The sequence below is a fragment of the Eulemur rufifrons genome, chromosome 2 (genome assembly GCF_041146395.1).
Source record: "Eulemur rufifrons isolate Redbay chromosome 2, OSU_ERuf_1, whole genome shotgun sequence".
Classification (NCBI taxonomy): domain Eukaryota; kingdom Metazoa; phylum Chordata; class Mammalia; order Primates; family Lemuridae; genus Eulemur; species Eulemur rufifrons.
This window is the reverse complement of record NC_090984.1, coordinates 79,358,257-79,386,215: the sequence shown is the minus strand read 5'-3', so window position 1 is coordinate 79,386,215 and position 27,959 is coordinate 79,358,257. Positions and strand designations below refer to the sequence as shown.

Below are 27,959 nucleotides of genomic sequence, written 5' to 3'. Positions count from 1 at the left end.
AAAGTGTCACTATAATTCTGATAAAACGACAGTTATACGTAGGTTTTCTTGTGGTGTAAAAAGTAAGAAAGTGCTCAAAAGAAAATTAAAGGCTTAAAAAAAGTGGGGGCATATTGAAAAGGTATAGTGACCAATCTGAAAGAGATCCTGGTGACCAAATTTGAAATAAATTGATCCAGAAGATAAATAATGATAGTTTTAGATTATAGCCCAAGGAATAAAATAAATATTCACAATAGTCTACATATATAATTAATAAATACAAGAAAAGTAACAATTATTTCTTAAGTAAAAATTTCAATTAGTAAAATGTGGAAGAAATGAAAGAAGTAAAAAACATCACCATTAGATCACCACTGTAATAATTGCCATAGGCCACATCCTCTGCTGGAATTCAAATTAGTGAGTAAAAATTTAGTGGACAAAATTGATAGAAACAGAATATCTCCCCCAAATAATTTATGCAGTAGGCAGAATAATGTCCTGACAAAGATGTCCATGTTCTGATCTGTCAGAATTGTGAATATTTTATTGTATATATTCTACAAAATAAAGGACTAGTGTTCTTTGAAAACATCAAGGCTATGAAAGAAAAGGGACCGTTACAGATTAGAGGAGACAAAGAAGACATGAAAACTAAATTCTGTGTACATGGATCTTGGAATAGATCCTGTAACAGAAAAAGAACATTAGTGAAAAAAAATGTTGGTGAAATCTGAAAAAAAAAAAAAAACCTTTTTGTTAATTTGGTATTATATAATAGTTAATTTCTTGATTCTGATAAATGTCCTGTGGCTATGTAAGATGTTAATATGAGGGGGAGCTGGGTGAATGGTGTAAGGGAACTCTCTATACTCTTTTGCAACTCTTTTGTAAGTTTAACATGTCAAATACACACACACACATATATATTCATGCACACACATATATAAAATGGCTCAGTGATAGTATATCAAAATTGGACTAAAATGAACATGACTTTCTTAAGCTCTCTGGAGAAAATGGCCTTTAAATTATACTTCAGTAAAAAATAGCCTCACACCCCTCAACATTCCTGAATGGAAAATGATTTTACTTCCTGTTCCTGGAAGATTCTAGCCTCAGCGCTTTTCTGTGTGTGCGCATGTGTATGTGCTTTCCCTTACTCCTAGACATTTAGTTGTCATCATATTCACTAGTTCTCTTCCATTAGAAAGTCTTCTTAGGATTTGATGGTGATGGATACTATTATTTTGTGCTTTTAGGTGAGTTTTTCTACATTTATTTCCTACTGAAATTAAATGAGAATTAATTTATCTGATTTCATGTTATTGTCTGGATGGATATGCACTATTGTTTGACACATGTTTTGACAGGTACTGCTAAAAATTGATACCCCCAAATCTGAAGTTTGTAATGTGAATCTCTATCTTAGTGCAGCCTCTACCAATAAGGCATTAACATTGAACCATATTTTTCAAGGACAAGGATTTCACAAATTTACTGAAATACACCAGGGATTATAGAGACTTATCAGATAAGCTAAATTTAAATTGCCTGGTAACTTTAAATGAGAAAGTCTGTTTGAAGGTCTACCTTGGGAGCTGCTCCAATTCCCATCACATGTGGGCTACTTTGCTGGATCCCCCAACCATCCTCCTTTTTATTGCGCCCCACGTTTGTCTCCACACTCTACATTCCCTTCTCCTACAACACACCAACACAAGATGCCTTTTCATCATCAGTTTCCTTTAGAGTTACACAAATAAAAAGCATGAGATTATTGGTTGTTTGCTTTGCATTAATTGATATCTGGGCAATGGGAGGGCAGGTGGAGGATGAGAGTATTTATCTTGTCTGTGAAATAATGGAATTTTCCTTGTGGAAAACAGAGACATGGAGACCAGTTACTCAAATCACACAGAAGTGCATTGTTCCTGTGTAAGAATCGCTAGCCCCACTCTGTATTAACTATACAATATTGTAGAGTCCATGTAACATCCAGAATTTTATCATTTACATAAGCAATGATCAGAATCACAACCATCATAATTGTATGTGCCTAGAAGTGATATACTTTTAATGTACAAATGAATTTAAGTGATAGGGTTCTGGCACACATGGGAAGATGTGGGCTATTAGAGCACTGAATTCAGAAACTTTGGTTCAAATGTCCACTTTTGTCATTCACTTGTTGAGTGAAATTTGGAAAAATGAATAGTCACTCTAGACCTCATATATATTATCTCTTAAAAATTTAATGAGGATTAATTGAAATAAATTGTGCATTAGTTCTCAGAACACTGACATATCATTTGACTTTAATAATCTTATCAGTGGAAAAATTTAGTAGGAAATAATACATTGAGTTCTATCACATGATTCTTAAAAAGCTACGTAAAAAAATAAAGCATCATAATACATGAAGAACACATCTTAACTTTGTTTCTGTCTGATCACCATATTGAAGTTGAACACAAACACAAACACACACACCCCCAGGAGGGAGGGAGGAGAAGCTGAGTTCAAATTAAGGCTCTGAAAATTAGTAGCTGTGTGACCTTGGCCAAGTTACTTAACAATTCTGAGCTTCACTTTCCTCACTTGTTAAATAAGTTGCTCTGATGATTGAATATGATGAAAATGAATATAGCTACAATGCTTAGCATGGTATCTGGAATAAGGATACCAGCATTAACAAATGTTAGTTTCCAAGCTGTTACTGATAAGTATTGGGTATAGTTAACTCAGTATGGAGGAGGTTGAAATTTGACTCACAGAAGTTAATTACTTAGGGATTTAAAGCATTTTGCAAATGCTTTTGACTTTTTTCCTTATTTTTCTGATCAATAAGAAGAATGATTAGTTATAAACTTAGCTCATGATACTACCCATGAGGATAAAATTTATTTAATATATAATTTTAGATAAATATGTGTTATATATGTGAGAGTCATTATAACAAAAAAAATCTAGAAAACAAGGATCTATATACCTAAACACTGTGAAAGAATTTGCCTAAGCATGAAAATAACTTCCACATACATAAAAGAAAGAACAACTGACTATTTAACTATGGGTGGGAAAGAGAAGACACAGTAATCACCTGGGATTAAGTAGAGGTAAAATCTATCTGAATACCTATCTTTCTGTCTTTCTCTCTCTCTCTCTCTCTCTATATATATATATAATTTATGTGGCTTTCATGTTGATGGCATTTCAAAAAAGGAACATAACTTATTTTTCATGCAAAAATTTAGCCAGATGTGTTTTTTAAAAACTTTTTTTGCTGTTATCACCAGTTCAGTGGATACTTATGAATAAGAAATGTGTAGAGACAGAGGGATGGCAAAGTTTACAGCATGGAAATTATAATGTAAAATGTTGGAAAACTTCAGAACTAATATTTGAATGATGGAAACAAAACTCTACTTAATGTAAATATGCCTTTAATTTAAGCTACTTTTCAACTTGAGCTTTACTTTTCAGTAATCCTTAAAATGAATTTCAGGAATATCCTGACAGTTCTCTCATTCCCTAGGAGACATGTTTGGTTAACTCATTTTACTTTTGTTAACCTGTAACCTTGAGGAGGGAAGTGGGGGTCACTGGAAGAAAAGAGAGGTCTGCCACATTTGCCTTGCTAATGAAAACCTAAAGAAAAACTCAGGCTTTACTAAGAATAAAAGTAACTAAGAGGTCAACATTAGAACTCATATTTCCTTTTTAGTCTACAGAGATTTTACTCATGAATAATCTCAAATATTTAATTTATTACTATTACAAAGTACAGAGAATGCTTTACCAAGGAAGAGATCAAAAAATTTATGAATTTAGAGGTAAAAATCAGAAAATGCTGGCCTGGCAATTTAGCAAACAGGAGAGGGTAAATGTCTATGCCATAACACATGGAAGACAACTTCTGCATTTCACAAAGAGATGAATATTGTGTTTAGTGACACTAAAACGTTAAAGGATACTGCAAAATTTATAAAATACTTTATTTCAGTTACCATACCACCAAAATTGTCAAGAATCTGATTTTTTTAACTTGGAAAATTAATTTAAAGGTCAACATAATTAGCAGATGATCTAACACCAAAGAAAACAAAACAAAACAATAAAACAAAATGCACACTCTTAACTATTTAAGAAATTAAGGACATTGGGGAATTACAATCTGTTTTTTGCAGAGCAAGTATTATCTAATTCTATTAATATTTGCCTCTTAGTAAACAGCTTTAGCCTTCATGAGATTTATTATGTTTTCTCACAAGTATCAATTAATGTATATTTGTTGTTCACAAATAGTTCAATGATATATTGGGGGAACTAAAAACTGTACCTAAGTACAATTATATAAAAGAAATACTTTCCCTAAATATCAATACCAAATGATTGTATTTCTTTTTGTTTTGAACAAAAGAGACTCCAAGCATTTGCAGCATAGTTGTTCTTTTTTTTTTTTTTTTTTTTTTTTTTTACTTTCCAGCTAGGCTACATATTAAAAGATAGAAGTTAATGAAATATGTGCTACTGTCCATCTTTTTCTGAAAACATGATTCGCAGTGTTCAAAGTTACTTGTTTTGTTTGACTGTCCATTAAGCCATCCAGAGAAGGCAGGATTTGTCCCTACACTTTGCAGTTTGATTTGGTCTTGTTGGTTTTTAACTGGCTCTTTGGCTCACCTAATTTAAAATGTCTCAACAAATGAGCTTTTAATCCCTCACTCCCTTTGAAGAGCAGAATTAGAAAATGTAAATATTACAGATGAATATAAGTGGAGACCCCAGAATGAAATTCTCCAGATCTACATCAAACTGTTACAGAAAATAGGTGCTCAGATTGGATTAGGGATTATTGAGCGATCAGGTAAAATGTAACTTTTTGATACCGTATATACATTCTGCCCTCTGGGAAGAACAGCAGCTCTTCCTATTTTATTTTCAGCTCTGCAATCTATTTGCTCTACTACATTTCTCAGTTAGCTTTTATTCTTGAAATAGACTTTTTTGGGGGCATATAAATGAATGTAAAACAACAAGAATCAAAGTGGTCCTTTGAAAGGAGGCACCATCCTTATTTCCTCTTCTTGGTAGCAGAAATAGAGTTTGTGCTATGATGCCCTTTTTTTTAATCTAACTTTTTCTCTTTCTCTCTGTCTTCCTCTCCCTCTCTTTCTCTCTCTTTTAGACATTATGTTTACATTTAAAGAAAATGACAGTCCTTATACAAATTAGCACCTGATAATAAGAATAAGGGCTTTTTTCACCTGTCAAGGCCTGTAATACCTATGGCTTCATGGAGAAAGGCTTATAGTGAGAAAACTAGTCCTACAGTGTTCTCAGTCTTGCATGCAATTGAGCCCATCTGGCCAAATGTGTCCTTTTTCATCAGCTCTGAATTTTAGTGTCTGTTTTATGGCACCAAGAAAAAAATTCTAACATATATTAATATTTAGATGACTTCTTTCCTCACCTCTCTTCTCCTCCCCTCTCCCCTCTTCACTTTTACTATCTTTAGGTTAATTAAAGAATTCATTTTATCAAAAAGACACCTGCACTTGAATGTTTTTAGCAGCACAATTCACAATTGCAAAGATGTGGAATCAACCCAAATGCCCATCAATTCATGAGTGGATTAACAAAATGTGGTGTGTATATAATATATACACACACACACACACACACACACACACACGCACCATGGAATACTAACTCAGCCATAAAAAAGGATGAATTAATGCCTTTTGCAACAATCTGGATGGAACTGGAGACCATTATCCCAAGTGAAGTATCTAAAGAATGGAAAAACAAGCACCACATGTATTTGTTATTAAATTGGAACTAACCAATTGGAACTAATGAGCACACATGTGCACGGAGGGAAGTAAAACTCAGTGGAAATCAAGCATAGGGGAGAAGGAGGAGGGGATGAGTGAAAACCTACCTAAGAGGAACAATGGACACTACCAGGGTGATGGGCACACTTATAGCCCTGACTCAAGCATTACAAAATGATCCAGGTAACCAAAAACATTTGTACCCCCAGAATATTTTGAAATTAAAAAAATAAAGATATTTTATATTAATTTGGTATATAAATTTTTCCCAAATGTAGAAGCTCTTGGAATGGCAATAGATACTGGCCTATTGAAAATAGAGCACCAAGAACTATCTTAGACCCAGTCTGTTTCTTGCCTTCCACATTTGAATTATTGTTCATTTTTATCTTGTTACATGGGCATATTACTATGGCAGCATTATTTCTGAAAAAATTCATGTGAATTGTTGTCTTGTCAGCTGTCACACTTAAATTGTTTGAGTGACTTTCAAATTACTATCATTATTCAGAAAGTAATTTTTAAAAAATTGGTTATAAATGTTATAGCACCATATATGCTGTAGGTATGTGTGTATGTATGTGTGTGTGTGTATATATATATATATATATATATGGGCAAATTTTGGATTATCTAATCACGTATCTGGTACCTGTTTTATTCATCTTCCTTTCATCCAAACCCCACACTTGTATAATTTAGCTTATAATCTTTTCATTATAATTAAAGTCCAATATCTTTTAATTACTTGGATCATTTTTTATCACTACCTTTTATTCACACTAGAAGGCTTATATCTTATTATCATTTTATAATTTTTTGATTATTCTTCTTTACATCTGTACATACCAGGTATCCCCTTAACAAGATTTCTGCCTCTGGTAAGCATGCCTAGCTACCAACAGCCCCCAAGGGAAGTGGTCCTCTTGGAAAAATATTTCTTATCCCCAATTGAATTATCACACTAATTCTACAAGAATCAACTTTAATATGAATATTTAGTATATTTTGCTAAATAATACAATAATGATATGTTGTATACATCCAGAGATATGGTATATTTTCTTTACATGATTTCAACATAAATTATCTAATTAAGCAAATTTAGCTAATGCTATAATTATACCTAGCATATGTAAATAGATAGCAGACCTGAGTAAGGAATATGTAAGGAAAGGCCATGGCTGATGTATGCACGAATACAAGAGTACTACCTCCATTGAATCCAATTTATTATTATGTGCTTGGGTGTGTTCTTTAGAAGAAGGTACTGTAGAGAGAAACATTTTATACATTTTTCTCACGATCTCTTAAAATGTATTTAAGGATTTTGACAATCTTACTTTTTTTGGGGTCATGGCCTGTGATTTCTTAGGGTCAATCAGCCTACAATAGATACCACTTGGTATTTTAATAACTAAATCTTTTTGAATCAAAAGAAAGACCCCTTTTGCTAAATTCTTCACTCAGGGGCATAATACTGATAACATAGGGGCAGTGTGATTATGTTCCTGTGCCTCTGCATTTAATATCACTCCAGCCTGTAATCCTCCTTCCTTACTGATGTCCCTCTGCCAATCCCTTTGCCAGTATTTTTTCATAACATATATCAGCATGAAATCAAATTCAGTCACTGGCAGATTATACCCAGCATATTACATTCATGAATGGAATAACTGATATACACGTGTAAAGGAAATGACTTGTTCAATGTTTTACTTCTTAAAATAAACTGGAGTTATTTAGTTATTTGCCTGAATGTCCTTTTAATTTAATCTCCATTTAATCTCTCATTAATGCTTTTCGAATCTACAGTCTCTCTATAGGGAAGGAACTGAATATTATTTCATGTTTTATCACTAGAATTCATAGAGTGCTTAGAATATATTAGTATTCAATAATGTTTGTTGAACAAATAGACCCTTCCCAGTGAGCTGATCTTTTTGGCAGCATTTCTGACCTAATGTTATTCCTGTTCCCTCAGACCTAGCTTCTATTCCTCTCATATCTGCTAGATGTAATGTTTGGAAAGTAGAGTAAGAAAGTCAATTGCAGTACGATGTTAATAAGTGATGTCTGAATATGTTATTCTCATTAAAATAATTTGCTATGGTCTAGATGTTTGTGTCCCCCCAAAATTCATGTGTTGAAATCCTATCTGCAATTTTATAGAATAATGGGCCATTGGGAGATGATTAATTCATGAGGGTTTTTGGAATTAGTGCCTTATAAAAAAGGCCCAAGGGAGCTTGTTTTCTTCTTCTACTACATGAGAACACAGTAAGAAGGCATCATGTATGAACCAGAAAGTGGCCCCTCAGCAGACACTGAACCTTCAGTACCTTGATCTTGGACTTTTCAGTCTCCAGAACTTTAAGAAATAAATGTATATTGTTTATAAGCCACTCAGTCTATGCTCTTTGGTTATAGCAGTACAAATTGCTGCAAAAAAAAAAAAAAAAAAAAAATTGGTACCAGGAGTGGGGTGATATGGTGGAAAACACCTAAAAATGTGGAAGCAGCTTCAGAACTGGGTAATGGGTAGAGGCTAGAAGAGTTTTGCTAGGAAAAACCTACATTGCTGTGAAAGGACCATTAGGGGTGATTCTGGTGAAGGGTCAGAAAGAAGAGAGCTGAAGAGAAGGCCTCCATCATCTCAGAGAACATCTGAATAATCCTGAACAGAAAGTTTATACAAATACGGATAATAAAGGCCATACTGATGAGGTGTCAGATGGAAATGAGGAACATTTTATTGGAAACTAGAAGAAAGAGGATCCTTGTTATAAAGTGACAAAGAACTTGGCTGAATTGCAGTTCTGTCCTAGTGTTTTGTGGAAGGTAGAAAATTTGCAAGTGATAAAATAGGATACTTGGCTGAAGAAATTTCTAAGCAAAATGTTGAAGGTGTGGTTTGGCTTCCCTTGAATGCTTCTGGTAAAATGTGAGAAAAGAGAAACAATTTAAAATGAAGTTTTTAATCAGAAGGGAAAAGAACTTAAAAATTTTGAAAATTCTCAGCTTATCCATATTGAAAGAAATGAGAAAGCACGTACAGTAAAGAACAAGGCAACCAACTGATGAGATTAGTGTGGATCTGCCATCTCACAGAGGCCAGGTACTGTTGATCAAAACAATAAAAGAATGACCTCAAGGGCCTTTCAGAGATTATGCCTCTCCCATTACAAATTCAGAGTACAAGGGCTGGGGTCAGTACAGGGAGTGATTTCAAGGCTTTCCTTACTGCATTCTGGCACAGTGCTTTTTAACTACCCCAAGTCTTGCCTCCAGTAGGCCCAGGTGGGGCACAGAATGCAGGGGCTGTCCCTCTAGAGGGCACAGGTGGTGAACCCTGCATGGTGTCATCTCCCCTAGTGCACATAGTGAATATACTGTGGGAGTGTAGCTAACCTTACCTAGATTTCAAAGGATGTACTCACCTAGAGCTTCAAACAGAGGGCCACCGCCAGGCATGGCCAAATCAGAGAGTCCCCACTGGAGCAATGCCTGGTGAAGTTGTGAGGGTAAGGTCACCTATGTGACCACCTGCATGTGTGGTCTTGGGAGAACCACATGTACCCAGCTACAACTCATGAGAGCTTTAGGGTGGGCTGTGCCCAGCAAAGCCATGGAGGTAGGATTATTTGGAACCTTGGGGACTTCCTTGCTTCAGTATGTCCAGGTGGCTGGATATCAAATCAAAGAAGGTTATTCTTGAACCTTAAGGTTTTGGACTTGTTCAGGACCCATAACCCCTTTCATCTGTCCTATATTTTGTTTTTAGAAGGAGAATGTCTATGATATGCCTGTCCCACCATTATATTATAAAGCACATAACTTGTTTGATTTCACAGGTTCACAGCAGGAAAGCAGTTTGCCTCAGGATGAATCATACCTTGAATTTGACCTGTATCTGACTTAAATGACATTTAGATGAGACTCTGGACTTTAGATTTTTAAATTGATGCTGGAAGAAGTTAAGACTGACTTTTAGGGCTATTGAGATAGAATTAATGTATTTTGCATGCAAGAAGGACATTAATTTTGAGGGGGCAAGATATGGAATGCTATGATCTGAGTATTTGTGTGTCTCCCAAAATTCATATATTGAAATCCTAAACCTGAAAGTGATGGTATTAAGAAGTTGGGCCTTTGAGAAGTGATTAGGTCATGAGGACAGAGCCCTCATGGGATTAGCACACTTATAAAAGAGACCCCAGAGAGCTCTCTTGAAACTTTTGCCATAACTCTTATGAAGTTAGCAGGATTAGCACTTCTTCAGTGAGATAACAGTCTTCCTGGATTAGAATAAAAATATAAAATAAACCCTGAAAAATAAAATATTTTAATCTATTCTACTATGATGAGGATGAATATATGTACAGTAGTCCCACTTTATCTATAGGGGATAAGTTCCAAGACCCTGAGTAGACATCTGAAACTATGGGTAGTACCTAACCCTATATATTATGTTTTTTCCTATATAGGCATACCTATGATCGAGTTTAATGTATAAATTAGGTACAGTAAGAGATTGACAATAACTAAAAAGAAAGAACAATTGTAACAACATACTATAATAAAAGAAATGTGAATGTGATGTCTCTCTTGCTCACTCTCTCTCCCTCTCTCTCAAAATATCTTATTGTACTGTACCTCAGGTATCTGAAACCATGGAAAGAGAAACTGCAGATAGCAAAACTGCACATAAGGGGAGGACTAGTGTATATGTGTAGATATCCAAATTGTATATAATATGTACATAAAACCCCCTTTAAACATGATAGAATGACTAAAATTGGTTAATTTATAGAAAGTATGATGGTGTTTATTATCTGAGTATGACACAAAGATAGATCTCCTTGAGTTTGTCACTCAGAAAACAACTTTATTGATTAATCCAGGTTTCTTATTTTTATGTTAACAGCCAAAATTATATATAGCCTAAAAGGGCTGTTGGTATGGCAATTACTCTGGATCCATTTGGGTTTTTATCCAATTGAGATTTTTCAAAATAGGTTTCATCATGTCAGGATAGTAACATTAGTTTGTTGGTTTTAAGGCAAATGGGTGAACTGAACAAGTCATTTGATGTAAAATACTCGAGTTTTTATGTAAATATATACAACCATTTACATTTTATGTAAAGATTTTTTGAACAGGAAAGAATCCTTCCCTTATCTTTTATTTGCAATAGAAGTAAATCTGAATCTTTAAAATATTAGTAAAGAAAAAAAGGATTACATTAATTTTAATGACCATTCCTTTGACTTGCTTTTATCTCTTTTAAAATACCCTCCTCAGTAGCTGGGAGTACAGGTGCCCACAACCACAGCTGGATAATTTTTTCTATTTTTAGTTGCCTGGCTAATTTGTTTTTCCTATTTTTAGTAGAGATGGGGTCTCGATCTTGCTCAGGCTGGTCTCCAAATCCTGACCTCAAGCACTGCTCCTACCTCAGCCTCCCTGAGTGCTAAGATTACAGGCATGAGTCACTATGCCCAGCCCTATGGCCAGTCTTGAGCCTGCCAAAGGACATCACTAAAGGCCCATTTAGTTCTTCCTGGGGAGCCTCGCTGCAGATTTCCCAGCCTGCTCACACCAACCATATAAGGAACATTTTATAAAATTTTTCTGCCATGTAATTCCTGTTTGTGAAAGTATTTAAGAATTTTATTCCATGATTTCAGCTTAAGCTTTTTATTTTCTTGGTTGAAAATATGAGTAGATTGAGTGAAGTGGTCTGAAGAAGCAGAGATAATTCTTGAAGTACACTGTTTGATTTATGTGGGGTTTAAAAAGTAATATTATCCCCCAGGGACTCACCATCCAAGTGAATAAATACGTTGTGGGCAGTTCTGATGTGTCTCCCCAGAGGGGACCAAACTTCTTATTCTTTTCATTGTTCTTTGTTGCTTAACCATCTATTTATCATGAAGCAGAGTTTTCCTCAGTTTTGCCCCTTTTGAGTTTTTATTAACTTAATGTTACCATTAATATACCATTAAAATTATGCTGAAAAAAAATACCTGTTTTGTTGCATCTAAATTTTTGTTGGGTTATGGGTTACATGGTATTAATTTAAATCAAGACAGAACTTCATAAATCTTAATAATGGTCAAATGTTAGACATAGTAGTATTGTACATAATGACATATGAATCAAAGAATGTAATTTTAAAAACCCCAACCTCTTCAGGTTTTATATCCACAAGTACACTGTACATTATCATTTTTTTGTAGAGCTCTGGCAATTCAATATTAGTTTTTAGTTTTCACTTGAATTAATGAATCAGCAAGTGGTTAATCTTATATATTTCCATATTCTTCTGTAGAGTGTGTATGTGTATCACACACACATATGTATTTAGAAACTTACCTAGACACTGATTTGTAATTTTGCAAAGGATTTTCTTTCCATTAGTAGCTAACATTTACTGAAAACTTTGGTATATGTTAGCCATGTTTTATGAATTATATAATTCAGTTATTGTAACTTGCTGATGAAGTGGTCATTTATTATTCTCATACTATGATAAGATAGTCTTAGAAAGGTTTAGTTATTATGCCAAGGCCATACAACTTGTTGAAGATAGATCTTGTGTTATAACAAGGTGCTATTTGTGTCTAGTCTGTGATCTTAGCTACAGTGTCCATGGAAATTATGCAGTTGAAGAGGTTTGATTCAGAATAAGTAACAGGATAGTACCCTAGGATTATAACTCAATTTTAGAGCAAAGTTTTTCTACATTTCTTTGTTCTACTAGCATTTTACCTTCTCTTACTTCCCAAATGACATTTTATCTCTTTAATTCTTTTGGCCCCTAAGAAATGCTATTGGCTGGGTTGGGAGGTGGCTGCAAACACTGAAGGGCACTGGCTGAAGAATTTGTGGCTTTGGTGAGATTGGAATCATGACAAGTCCAGAGACTGATGCCCAATTCCAGTTCACTGGTATTAAAAAATATTTCAACTCTCATACTCTCACAGGTAGAATGAATTGTGTACTGGCCACACACAGGGGCATTGCTTTGATGATCTTATAATAAGTTAAGGTCTAAAAAAACTTCAGCTATGAAAGAAACATAAATGGATTCTAAACTGTACCTCATCTGTTAAGTCCCCATGCCTGGAGAAGCTAATGTCACCTCATCATGTGATACTCAATTTGTACAATAAATTATGAACCTGGTGGGGGGAAGGAAAGCTACTTATCACTGTATAAATGCAATCTTATTCTGGATAAACTCTCAAATCCTAGAAAGCCTGCATCTATTCCTCTTCTTTCCTCGGAACTTAAAAAATTCTGAGGTATAGGCACTGTGTAGTGTTAATGACATTGATGACAGAACTGAAGGTTGATTTCTGTTCCTTGAATTCTAATACATCTAGAGATGTATTAGAACAACCTTGTTGCCATAGTTGATTCACTGACCCACTCTATTCCCTGTTTTCTTAATGTCACTTTGTAACATATCTCTTTGCATATAAAACATGTCACTTTGTGTTTAGTCCAATCCCAATAAGCAGGTAAATGTCTTTGCTTTCTCATTTTTTTAATTGACTATTGCTTATAATGAGTGAACCATCAAGAGGGTTGGCCAATCTTTGTGTTATATGGATATTTACCTTGTGAGTATTTATTCCAGACATTTTCATCAGCATATTAATCTGTGTTTGACTCTTTCAAATTATTTTGCATAAATAATTTTTAATCTTTCTCTCATACAATCATTTAAGACATAGGCAATGCCTCTAGTTACGTTTCTTTCTCCTTTTGCATGTTACGTTTGTCTTTTTCACTACCCTTACCCTTATAAACAGAGATGAAGTCTTTTCAGTCTTTTGAAACTCAAACACCTAATGCAATACATGAAACATAATAGGAACTTAATAATAATTTCTGAGCTTAATTTTATTAAAGGATATGCTCTAAACCTCAGAAATTAACCAAGCACAGGTTCCAACCTACTTACCTGTAGTTTAAGAATATGCTTTCCCTGATGTCTGATGTTTACTTCCAGTCGAATATTTTGCAGCCTGGTAAAAACTTTTGTCACTTGATAGATGTTTAGTATTGATAGCTCAGGTTTAATATCAGTTTGAGACACTGAACTGTGGCTCAAATGCTTAATGAGCCTGATGGAATGGTATAATTCATGTGGAATAAAAAGGTTTTTACATTATACAATTTTCTGGACTAAAGCAAAAATGGTTCTGAAGAAAATCAAATGAAATTTTGATGAGATGTTGGTAGTTTTCAAAAGCACATTAATAAATCTCTGAGATACATCAGTTTCTTTTATTTGTAATATATCCAGCTTTCAATGAGAACATGGATTAAAATTTTTGACTTCTGATTAAAGATGAATACAAAACTATTTAGCTCAAAGGGACTTTTCCCAGAATCTCACCTTGAAATTGCATGGGCAACATGTGATTTGTGTGTGCACACCAGTAGCATTTGAAAACCTCAGGGCCTCTTTTCAAGGAAAATGCACAAATCTGATGTCAGTGACAGCCTGGAGCACTTCTTTCATTCCAGCCTGTCTCTCCCTCTGCAAATCTACTGTCAAAATAATTGATTTTACCACCTAATTTATACATTAACTATAATCTACAAAAGTATTTTTACAACTCAAAATATTTCCATTTCTATTTTTTCTTCTAAATAATTGTCTATCTGTAGGGCTTCCTGCCTCCTCCTTTTCTTTGACTCACACAATTCATCCTTCCCCTTTCTCTTGATTGACAGACATTTCATATCAGACAAACCAAAGACAGCTGTGAGTGCTGTGATGACTGCACTTTCCTTCTTCTTTCCAGAAAATATTACCAAATGCAACGGGTGCTAGACTGCATTGGGTTACTAACTGTGAAACTTTAGGCAAGCTTCTTAACTTAGCTGTGAGTTTCAGTTTCAGAATCTGTAAGTTGGTCATACTCTTAATAAGATTACCTACTTCTCTGTATCATTGTGAAGAGTAGTTAATACATGGAAGAGCACCTAGCACCTAGCACTCATAGGATACCTTGTAGGCCTTGGGGGCTTTATGAAATGTCTTAGTATGGCCAGGGCTCTGGTCCCAAGATAAGAACCTGTGTCTGATAATCTATTCTAGAAGATTCATTGATAAGCAGAATTTGTAAATTTGACAGACCAATAGAAGAGATGACTATGATCTTTCTGCTTTACACATAGGTTACTGCTGACATTTTCTTTATCTGTTGCTTCATGAGCTTACTGTCAGTTAACATTTTTCATTTCCACACACTTTATATTCCTATCTTCTGGTCCTATATGAGATTTTTAGTTTATAGTTATTGGTTTTTGTTTGCTAAGACCAATTGTTATGGTCCCAGAGATGTAATAAAATTTAAGTGACTTAGAGCAAGAGTTTGGGTAAACTTGTACTTAATCATTTTAGGGCATACAAGGTTTGGCCACAGTCTTCCTACCTGGATGTGGAAGTAAAGGTCCTTAGTTTTGTTCACGATAATTGTGTCCAGGGTTCCAGGACATTCTAAAATGCTCTGGCCCAATCACACAAGCCACTTTTATAAAGCCTTATTTTTCTTTTCCCCAATAGCTTTATATTCCCTAGTGTTGCCTCAATGCTTGGGAGATATTTTGACTATTGTCTAACTACTAACTGCCCCTTCCTGAGGAAAAAAAAATTACTTTTGCAGTATTCCTATTATAATTATATGAGGATCAATTCATATTATCTTTCCTTTCTTTTTGCAGTCTACAAATCTTCCTTTTCTGATTACTGCCACTCTCAGAGGATATTTTCTTTCCTCCCTCATAAATATACCTCTATTTATAGGACACAGATTGATTGAAGGAGCCCGACACTATATTAGCCAGTGGTTTTCCAAATAAATCATAGTGAACGTTCAAGCCCCAGAACGTACGGATTTTACCCAGAGTTGAAAGCCTACTCAGCAGACTAAAGTTGAATTAGAAAAGTCTTTGAGATCCTCAAAGGCAAAGCCTTTGTCTTAAACATCTTTTATTTCTAATAACTAGCAGAGTGCTTGATGAATAATAGACATTGTATACTTGTTTTAATGAATAAAAAACTATATTTAATATTAGACCAATTTTTTCCAGCATAAAATACTACCTGTTTTTTACTTTAGAGAGAACTTAAGGTAAAAACAATAGATTGATTTATATAGCTAGAAAAATTAAGAATGAGGACACTTTGCAATTATTTTTAGAATAATAAGCTTTTGAAAGTTGTTGCTCCCTGAAATGAAATGCTTTCTCTCTTTACCCATGCATACTATTCATTCACATGTTCAAAAATAGAAGTATGTATCAAATATCTCTTTTGTTTAAATGGTTATAATAGGTATGTCATTCGCTGTTTGAAATCATGCATGTTTGTTACAAGTATAAACTTAAAAGAGTGAGAAAGTAAATCATAAATATGTAAAAACAAAAAGAAAACTAGTAAATGCTGGTATCAAATTAGTAAAACAAAAATGAAAGGGGAGGATATAAATGGCCTCTCAGTTTCTTTGAATGACACCTTAACATTCTTATTTGTAAAATTTTTGAAGACTAGAAAGGAGTGATAACTTCATTTTTCTCTCCTCCCCCCCCAATTTTCATCATCCTCTTCAGTACGCTATAAAAAATAAGGGCTCACTCCAGTTTAATTATGCTTCTCTTGCTACTAAATACTTAAAACTATTAGTGCGGGAGATTAATTTATAGGTATGTCTTCTAACCAGTGATTAGAATGCAAAATGGTCCTTGTGCAGATCCTGACAAGCTTCCTGTCTGAAGACAACAAATGTTAGTTGGCTTTTGTTACTGTTAGAATGTGGGCCAAATAGGGAAAAGGAAAAAGTTTGTTAAACAAGATGAAGCTGATGTATTCTATAATGTCTATGGTGCTTATTGCTGAGCAGGAATCAGTTGTCACAGGCTTTGTCAACTTTTGCACCTTACTCCTTAGTAAACATGGTGTCACCGCTCTCTTTCTTTCTTTTTTCTATTGAATTGTTCTAGGCTCTTTCTTTAGAATGGTCCAACTCAAAAAGGGGAAAAAAAGTGAATTAAAATCCAAGAAGGAATGTTCCATATGGACTGTCTTTCTACTGATGACTATACTATTAATATATTCCTGTGATTTTCTTTATACTTAAAAAATCAAAGTAGTATGAACTTGATTTTCACCTCTACATGTCATCTAGGTTATTCGAAATGATACAGCTTCTGAGTGAAGTGGCCTGGAGGACCTCTCTTGTGTCACAAAAGATAATTCTTCTTAAGAGACTGAACTGTTCCTATTACAGTACAGATTAGAAATAGGGATGGCAGCATGTAGCTTTTTATTAGGCTCACCTGAAAATATACAATTGCTTTTCTTAGAGTTTAATTTGCAGTCTAGAAGGAAAGGAAAGATAAACAGATAATTCCAGACGAGTGTGATGAGTGCTTTAATAATAGTTCAATGTGTTATGATAATTAAGTGAAGCTGTCTAGGAGTGTCATGGTGGCTTCCTGGAAAATGAGACTCTTGACTTTTATATGTAAATTTTAAAAAATTATTTCGAGAATAGAGACCCTTCATCACCTCCATTTTTACCACCTTAGTTTAAGCCCTCATTATCTCTTATGTGGATTAGTGAAGTCACCTCAGAACAAATGTCTTGGTTTCTATCTTTTCTCCCATAAAAGGTTATTCTCAGTATAGCAGCCAGATTGGTCCTTGGAAGTTTTAAATCAGACCACATTATTTTTATACTCAAAACCTTTTAGTGGCTTTTTATTTCATTCATAATAAACATTAAGTTTTCCGAGGGCCTAGGTGGTATATGACCCAAGTCCCCATACCTGTCTGACTTCCTCTCCACCTGCCGCCTCCCTCCCTAACCCACTCCATCTAGGCATATGGGGTTCCCCAGAGATGTCAGGTCTGCTGTAGAGTCTTTCCTGTAGCAGGTTCCTCTGCCTGGAAAGACTCCTGTCATCTGTCCTTCTTGTCATATGTTCACATCCTTAACTCCTTCATATCTTTTTTCAAATGTCATCTTCTTGATGAAGCACAAGCTGGCCACGCTATTTAATCTTCCACCTGCCTGGTCTCCTCATGCAGGCCTTCCTGACCCTTCTGACTTTGCACTAATTTACCTTTTTTTTTTCCCAGAGCATTTAATACCTTCTAATATTATCTAATTTACTTATTTGTTTATTTATTTTTTGTCATTTTGTGTTAGGCTTTTGTTGATGTCAGAACAGATTACACAGATGTAGTGTGGCTTGGAGAACAGATTTCCAAACTCATTTGGAGTGTTGGCAGAATCCAGTTCCTTATGGAGGTTTCATTGTCCTTGCTGGCTGTCAGCTGATGGCCAGAAGCTGAGTGCTTCTAGAGTCCTTTCTCCAATTCTTGCAGATGGATCTCTACATCTCGGAGCCAGCAACTGCTCATCAAATCCTTCTCAGGAGTACAATTTCTCTGATTTCCCCTTCTGCCTCACCTCCCTTACACTCCCAGCCAGATACAGTTCTCTGCTTTTAAAGGATCATAGATTATATTGGTTCCCCCAGATATATCAAGATAATATCCCTATTTTAGGGTTCACAACCTTAATTATATTTACAAAGTCCTTTGTGCCATGTAAGGAAACATATTCATAAGTTCTGGGGATTAGGGACATCTCTGGGGAGCCATTATTCTGGCTACTATACATGTTGCTTGTTGTCTCTCTCCTCCTATTAGAAGGTAAGCAAACATTCCTGCAGACAAGAATCTCCATTTGTTTTCTTTACTAATATGTTCCAAGAGCCCGGAAAGAGGCATTTTCAGTCAGCAGTTGTTCAAAAAATAGTACTGAAAGCATGAATGAATGAATAAACAATAACTCTCATCTTCACTATAATAATCAATTATTATATAATTGATTAATGGCAAATCAGAAAAAAATTAATTAGCATATAGAAAATCTAACCTTACTTGGAATATATATCTTAGGTTAAATATGATTGCACAATGCATTCCTATATTCTTTTCTAAGAATATACAATACTGGAAAATCTAAAAGCCAAAGGACCAACTAAGAACCATATTTTCAGGGATATAAACTACTATTTGTAGTGATATTTGAAGCTGTCATGGTAATCTATGAAGAACTCACAAAAATTCCAGTTTAAAAAAAGGCATTATGTTTAAATAAGCAATCACATAATAAAAAGTAAGATACCTAATAAAAACAATAAATGATTAACTGCATTATTAATCAAATGATTGAAAATAAAACAAAATAGTCCATTTTAAGCTCCAAAAGTAGTAAACAATTTTTAAATAATTGTACTGAATATTGGTTAAGGTGCAATGAAATTGACATACATATTCAACCATTAGGAATATAAACTGCTGCATTTTGAAAAGCAAAGCAAAACAACAAAACAAAAACAAATATACCAGGGACCTTTAAATAGTTTTTAAGTTTTAGCCTGTAATACACAATAGAGAAATCATGACTAATGGAACAGAAACTCAGATCAAAATTAACAGGTAGACCTATTTATTGCAATGTTGGAAGACATTGGAAACAACCTACATAATGTTCTAAGAGCATGGATGACATATTACAAATAATACAATAATTTTAAATGATTGAGAAAATATTCACACTACATTAAATGAGAAAAATGAATAAAAGTGTATACTGTATGTATTATATATTCCTGTATTGGCACTTCATTTATAATGAAGGAAAAATATCAAATGTCACATACTGAGTGTCACTAGAGAGAGGTTTTGTGTGATTTTTATGTTCTTTGTACCTTTCTGAAACTTTATAATTCTCTTCATTCATGATGTAGTACTTTAATATTTAGGGGGAAATTACTGAGCACATTATAGGAAAATAAATATTATTTTCAACATAGGATGAAAAGCTCACTTATTTAACCGCACCTAGTTCCTTCAGCATCCATTAAGTGCAAAGCATAGAGAAATGAAGAAGAAATAAGCCAACTATTACATGAAATATATTATGGCTATTTCTATCTATTATTTTGATTGATACCAGGAAGAAGAGAAAATTGATAAGATGAGAAGACTAGGATATATCAACACTTCTCTGATAAATTCTGTTCCTCAGAGTTTTAATTTTCTTTATTTTGTAATTACTGCTATTTTAGTGTCCATGTAATAAACCATCCTAAATTTATACTTTAATTAATTAAACAGTTACCATATTGTCAATCATTTTGTATGATATTTAATAAACATCATAATTTCAGAAATTCATATTGTTTTTATATATTTGCTATTTTATAGGATGCTGCAGCAAACTATTTAATTATATATATTAGTTTATGTTATTTCCTTGGGACAAATTTCTGACTTAACTGAGTAAAATTTATTAGGTTTGTTGAAAATTAGTTCCATATTTCTTTCCAAAATGAAATACTAATTTGCACTCCTACCAGCAGTGTGAGAATATAACCTTTTCTCACATGCCATTCTTACAATTAGGTCAATGCCTTTCTTGCTCTTGGCCTTGTCTTGTATTAAACCACTTTCATAGACTTTCCACATAAAGAGATGAATGAATTTCAGTTTCCATGGACCATTACCTAGGCTTGGAAATTTATACTTTATAGGAAAATTTTGGTTGTATTGAAAACTATTGAAAAGCTTAAACCCAAATTAGTCCTTAAAGTTCTCAATTGTTTCCTTTTTATAAAAACATTGACTGTAGAGTTGCTGTTAATAATGTAGACTCATACATGAACATAGATAATGCTTTAGAAATATTCTTTGTAGAGGTAAATTTTTTGATTGAATTTATATGATTGCTTCATTTTACTTTAGCAATTCAAGCACTTTAAATCTCCCTCTTATTGTCTTCATGCTCCAAGCATTTGGAAGATTATGCAAAATTATGTGACAAAAGGCACATATTCTAAAAATAGAATCTGTAACTGTCAAAGTAATTTTGCATTTCATAAGTCAAGAAAGGTATTTGGAAAAGACTCTGAAATTGGACAAACTTGCACCTTCAAAGTCAAGTATGCAGCTTTGTTTGGGGATTGATAGTTTTATTTTCTTCCACCAGTGAGGACAGTAACATTGCTTAACATTAGTACCCCCTTATCTTTGAGAAACATGCAAAACATAAAAGATATGTCAGGAAAGGGAAATAAATGATTAATTCTCAGACATTTTTGAAAGCAGCATGTTACCATCTTATTCATGGCATAAGACTTTATGGAATTTATAGATATGACAGAATATTACACTCCAGCAGTAATACATCTGAGTTTATATCCATCAGGAGAGCACCAAGTGAAAAAGCACAAAATGAGGGTATGGCTTAAATTTTATTTGGGAATTCAATTAAGAACTGTAAGATGAAGGGCACATTATAGTTCCTTGATTTAAAAGGCATTTTAATTAATTACTTTGTAGTCTTGATAAAGCTGCATTGAGGCACACTTGTTATTAATCATTTTTACATAAGCATAATACATGTAGACATTAGATAAGAAATATATAAAAGAAAATGCTTTTGAGATATTACTTAGAAGGCACTGATTAATTAACTATTGCTATAAACATCATTCATTATTTTGATTCCAAAACTTAGAAATTATATTGTATGTGCACAGAAACTGAGCTGCCGTTTTTCATTCTTACTGTCTTGGGGTAAAGGCTTTATGACATAAGCAGATAATCTGAGATCCATTTCAGGGGTAAGATGAGAAATTTGCTTAAAATATTTAAAAGATATATGTCATAATCACTCTCATCGATATTTATGGGGAAGGCAAATAAAGCAACAATCCCATAAAATGTAGACATTGTAGGAAGGATTTCTTTTCTCACACATTGCTGTTCAAGGTTGAGACCCCTATATCAAAAGACAGTTTAGCAAGAGAAAAGCAAACAAATTATTTAACGTAAATTTTACTTCTTATGGAAATGAAGACCAAAAGAAACAGGGAAACATGCATTTTTATGCTAAGTTTGAAAAAGAGTGGACATCTGTGCAGACATATGATGAGACAAGAGGGGTATGATCTAATGGTAATAAACTGGGGGGACCTCAGCAAGGCCTGCTTCTTTACTGTGTCCCTGTGTCTTCAGAGAAAAGGACAATTTCTTTCCTCTCAGTACAGGGTGGGCTTTAAAGGAAGATCAGAGAATTCTTTTATGGCCTGTTTTAGGGGAGAAGGACAGGAGACCTTCCTACTTCTGACCTTTTCTTAAATGCCACAGTGCCATATTTGGGGGTAGCATGAACTCCATCATTATAGAAATCTAAAGGACTCAAATTCAAACTTAATTTAATAAGTCTTGGGAAGGCTCTTGTATAAAGAGAAGCACACACTTTCGAAGACAAGTGGCAAAGAGGGCATTTCTAGGTAGAGGGAATGGTGCCTCCCATAGCACTGAAGGAACCGCATGACCTCACAGAAGAGCAAGACATTTGTGTGTGCTGGAGCTCAGAATCAGGTTGTAGATTACAGTGGATGAAGCCCCAAAAGAAGGCAAGTATAAACCTTAAATAATGGGCTTGCTATTTTAAACCGTTGCATCTTGATTGCCAAATAAAGCTGCAAAGTAGTAATTTTATTTGTGTAGAATGAATGAGCGTTTGCTGTTGGTGCTGGTGGAAATGGTGAGAAACAGCAGGAAGAACTGTTAGCAAACTCTATGGTCATCTGCATAGTAAAAGGTGAAGAAATGAACTAAGGCAATGGCAGTGGAAATGGAAAGGGCAGATTGGCATTCGCATGTGATTAGTAAGTTGAATGGACAGTCACAGGTGATCAGTTAATTTCAGAGAGGAAAAGGAGAGGGGAAAAAATAAAAAAAGACTGCAATATCGACCATGGATGTGATCATCTAACATTCATCTAGATGGTGGAGAAAAGAGAATTTACAAAAAGACTGATCAGAAATGGACAAGAGAGAAACTGAAGAGAGTGGTGTTCAGACTCCAGAATGGCGAATAAAAAAGATTCCTAGGGAGAAGGAAGAGAGTGTTGGAAGTGACAGAGATTTTCATTTGCTTAAGAAACGAAAATGCTCAATTGAATTAACAGGTAGGGAATCTGGGACTTAGCAAAAATACTTTTATAGAACTGGGAAGGATGAAATTAAGTTGCCAGCAAATGGTGTTGGATTTGGAGGGTGGTACTAGAGATATGAAGGGAGGAGGCAGCATGGTATGGTAGCTAGAGAGATGATGGAGATAGAGACTTCTGTTTTTAGCGTGGGAACTTGAGAATGATTTTGTGTTGAGGGAAATAAAGCAAGTCCAGAGGGAGAACTTATATAGTAAAGAGTGTTATATGATGGTACCAAATACCTGAAAAGGTGGAAAATTCATAGCATAAGTGGGGAGAGAATGGTCATGCACAGGATTAGAAACTTTGTTAATGGAACAGAAGAGAATTTTGAAAAATTAATTATAATTCTTAATAGATAACTTTTTAAAGTTCTTTGTATTTCAATCTCCTCATTTGTAATTTCCCTATTTCATGCAATTTTTAAGAGAAAAATGAAACTTATGTGCATATTATATTTTGTAAACTACAAAATATAATAGGCTATATAAATGCAAAAAAAATTTAAAGGGAAACAGTTCATCCTCTTTCTTCTCTCTGTCTCTCTCTTTTCTTTTTTCACATTCTCCACTGCCAGTGGCTTTTCCATATTGTTTCAAAAACATTGCAGAATAAACATTCTTTGTAGGCTAGAAATGGAATTTCTGTATCATTTATAGTGTACTCTGTGGGGAGATGTAAATGTGACACTTGAGGACAAGTTTACATCTCTGCTTGTAGCAAATAAGGAAGGTCTGTTAGAATAAAATGTATTTTCTTTTCTCCTCTGCCTTTTTCTTTTTCTTTTCTTTCTTTCTTTCTTTCTTTCTTTCTTTCTTTCTTTCTTTCTTTCTTTCTCTCTTTCTTTTCTTCATTTCGTCTCTGGGGTTTCTCTCCTAATATAAAACAGTCATTTATTTTTGAATTTCCTAAATCAGGTGTGTGGAAACAGTAGCAACACCACCACCTAGTTTGCACATTTAACATGTTTCTGTCTTCCTAAATACACCAGAAGCTCCTTGAGGTCTGGAATTCCAACTTTAATTCCTTTTAAAGATGTGCTAATGCTATATATGGCAGAGCTACAAACATAGGCATGGAAATAAAATTTATATGATTTGTCGAATGAGAAACAAACTGTGAAAAAGTCTTCAGTATTTCCTAGCCAGTATTAGATAGACACTAACAAGTCACATTCTTGTGTTAACTTTAGATCACAAAAAGGAATTTGAAGGCCACTGATTTTCATATTTTTAGACCTCATGTCCTAAAGCCAGAGCTGTACTTTCTATGAGGCATTTGAATATTGCTTATTTGCTTCCCTCGGCTGTGACCCCTTGGAGAACAATTGCATTAATTCTACTTCACAATGAAGCAATCTCACCTCTCAGCACACATCATAACTTATCACTTCATTTACTCAGTAAAAGATATGCAGCCATTGGGCCAGGCAGACCTGACATTGGTTGTCATAGGGTTTCTAGTAGGAAAGCTCTCAGGTAATTGTGCCAGAAGTTGTGTCCACAAGATGGATCTCAAATTTCTGAATGAATTGATCTGATTGAATGCATAGACAGGGACACAAAAACAACTGTGGGGTATGGCCTGGCCAGTCTTGCTGCCAGATAACCTGAGACCAAACATGATCATGACCTAAACTCACAGTTTCATACCATTTAATCATTTAATGTTGATGTGCACACATGGCCCAACTTTAGAAATATCTGTTGGTAAAAATTTAAGCATTTTGGTGAGTACCTAATTTCTAAGGTTGGTCATGCTGATTATTAGCCTACATTGCCTTTCTCTGTCCAGCAGAATGAAGCATGTTTGCTCTCTTTTTCCCCTTTAGTCCCATGCAATAGCTCTGAATCGTAAGGCATTCTAAGCGTTCATTGTCTGTTTTAATTATACATGTTCCTGTCTTCCCTAATAGACTTTTACTGCTTTCACGGCTGGAGTATAATTCTCTCTTTTTATCCCAGTAGTGCCTGTTGGAATAAATGGATGTAAGAATTTATGATGAACTGAATAGATGAACAAAAATAATGAACAATTGTTTTGTTATTTTTTCGGTAGTTTATATATTTAATGTGTTTTTATTGAGATTCTACTATTAATTAGGCCAGGAAGGCACCTAGAACAGTACTGGGGACATAGAGGGAATATATATGCTTTGCCATTAAGGGTTTTAAAGCTTATGTGTTTTTCTTCCAATGTTTTGTTCTCTGTTGGTGCCACTGGTATAAACCGTACAAAGTATATTTTAGGCAAAACAAATATAACTGGTAGATTTTGAGTCAGAGGCAGACACAACTGCACAAATATGAGGGGATAAAGAGTGAAGTTAAAAATTTATTCTGCATAAGTAGCAAGTGGAGAAAAATAAGTTGCAGAAAATAATAAAGAAAAATATAGTCATAAAAAGAAGAGAATTAAACATTTGATGTTGTCTGAGTTTGGGGGAGATGTCAGATTAAATGTTACCTCTGGTAGCTTGGGATCAAAAATATATATGTTGAAGAATAAAGATTTTAAGATTAAATTGTGAAAGAAACAGGGAAAAAACCAGTACAGAAATATGAGTGTTACCATATATTTTTCATAATAAACATGTACTTTTAAGAGCTCTGCCCTTTCAATTTTTTTTTTCTATATATGTTTGCTCTGTCAACAAGGATATTTTTACCAGAATATTACACATTCAACTGGAAGAACATTGTCAGACAAAAAAGGAAGTAAATTAGAGGTAAGTGCTATTCTTGTGCCATAGGTCAGCCTTTTAGGTGTCACTGCTTAATTACGTATTCTCGGTGCCACACTAAGAGACTTGGATGATGACCAGACCCACCTCCTGTGGATGCCTTCTCTGACTGCATCAGCTGACCCCTGGTGATTTTCCTTTCCTCTTAAATCCTAAAGCTTGCTATTTTTATATCTCAAATTAGATAATTATCATATATTGTTATATAGCATTGTTTTTCTTGTACAACAGACAAAATTTGTTTCCTGAACTTTTTGTGAACCCTTTATGAAAGTAAAAAAACATATTGAGCATTCAGGATTTGCTGGGCACTTCACTTTATGCTTACACACTTGGTTCAGTGTACTTTAGCACCTATTAATGTGTTGTGTGTGCTCCATGGGAGAGAAAGACATTTTCTCAGAGTTGGCCAACCATGCCACACCCATAGTATGCAAAGTGTTTCAGAATCGAATTCAGTCATATTAAGGCTTTTCTGAGGTCTCAGAACAGATGGAAATAAATCTGCTTCTAAGATAATGAAGCAGTAGTGGCTGTTTATTTTGAGAACACAGAAGCAGATATTGGACTAGTATTCCTCATTTTCCCTCTTCCAACTATGCAAATAGATATTTCCCATCCCCACTTTCTTTACCTGCTTTTCCCATTTGGTAATCCTTATTGGTCCTTTATCTTTTCCTTTTTTTTTTTTTTGAGACAGTGTCTCCCTCTGTTTCCCAGGCTAGAGTGCAATAGCATCATCATAGCTCACTGCAGCCTCCAACTCCCAGGCTCATGCAATCCTTCTGTCTCAGCCTCCTGAGTAGCTGGGACTATAGGCACATGCCAGAACACCCTGCTAATTTTTGTATTTTTTGTAGAGGCGAATCTTGCTCTTGCTCAGTCCGGTCTCCAACTCCTGGCCTCAAGCTATCCTCCCGTCTCAGCCTCCCAAAGTGCTAGGATTACATGTGTGAGACACTGCATCTGGCCTCCTTTATCTTCTCATCCCCTCATGGTTGGGTACAGTGAAACTCTGTATGATACCCATTCTTCCTCCTCCTTCTTCCTTTGTTGTGATCCTTCTTTATATGATTCTTCAAGATGAATGCTTCCTTCTTTATTTTGCCTTAGCTTTGACACTTCTCTCTTCTGTATATTCCCTTATTTGTTGTCCATGACATTGGAAGTTATTTTTCAATAGCAAAATTTCTGTCAAAAACCTGGTTTTCTTTCTTGGCTGGAGAATTCCAGCCAAGGAATTCCTGGAGAGGTGGAGGGCTCATCAAATGAATACCTGTAGACCCAAACTATTTGTTGAAAGAATAAGCTTTGTTCTGTAATGAAATCAAGTTATTTATTGAGTACAGAGGTATAGTCAGATGTAGTTGTGTATAGATACCAGTTATTCTGCCTTCAGGGAATTTGAAGAGTTTTTGCAGAAACAACAGCATACAAAGCTAGAAATACTGAATTGTATCTCATAAACTATGTACTATACAAATATTCAAACTCAAAGAAAAGTGATGTGAAATTAAATAACCAAGGAAAACAACTGAAAAGATGAAGTCTGTGCTGTGTAAGGGCATTTTTGAAGCAGGGAGATGCCCTACAATTTGTATGAAATACAGCACCATAGAACCTGAGTCCAAGACACACCTCTACTACTCAAGAGCTGTGTACCCTTAGGGAAATCACTTATATTCTCTGATCCTCAATTTTCTCCTCTGCAAATGGAAATAATGATAGTTTAATAATAGCTAGCATTTATAAATTCCTTGTTATGTGCCGGAAAATGTATATATAATAGGTTCTATTATCCCTATAACAACCTTTCTAAAAATGAATTTTTTGACATAGTATAAAGTAGTAAAATGAGACTAAAGCAGATTAAAACACTTACCTAAGCTCTCACAGGCAAAAGTTAGTAGAGTTGGACTGGGACCCAGTTCAATGCTGCTTCTCACAAGACCCTTGAGAGAATTAATGTAGGTCAAATTGCACCTCTCAAAATAATATTGATTTCTATACTCCAGTAGTTTCTGAGTTATAAGTAAACTGGGTATACTATATTTAAGCTATAGGTCTATATCATGGAAATGTTGGACCTCAGCAATTAATCAAGGGCAATATAGCAGTATGTTGTTGTCGAACGTGGACCGGGGTGGGAAAGCCACATGTGGCCTTCTAGTCCTTTAAATGCACCTTTGACTGAATCCAAATTTTACAGAACAAATCCTTTTATTTTTATTATTTATAATACTTTTTGTTTGTCTTCTGTATTTTTATTTTATTTTTAGAATGAACAT

At 34.6% G+C, this 27,959-nt stretch overlaps 1 protein-coding gene and 1 pseudogene across 1 annotated transcript in view; both read left to right on the top strand.

Annotated features, from left to right (window-relative positions):
* MDGA2 (MAM domain containing glycosylphosphatidylinositol anchor 2) overlaps window positions 1-27,959 on the top strand; it is a 767,088-nt gene that overhangs the window by 206,105 nt on the left and 533,024 nt on the right. The window lies entirely within an intron of this gene.
* Window positions 12,713-12,994, top strand: LOC138379415 (ATP synthase membrane subunit K, mitochondrial pseudogene; annotated as a pseudogene).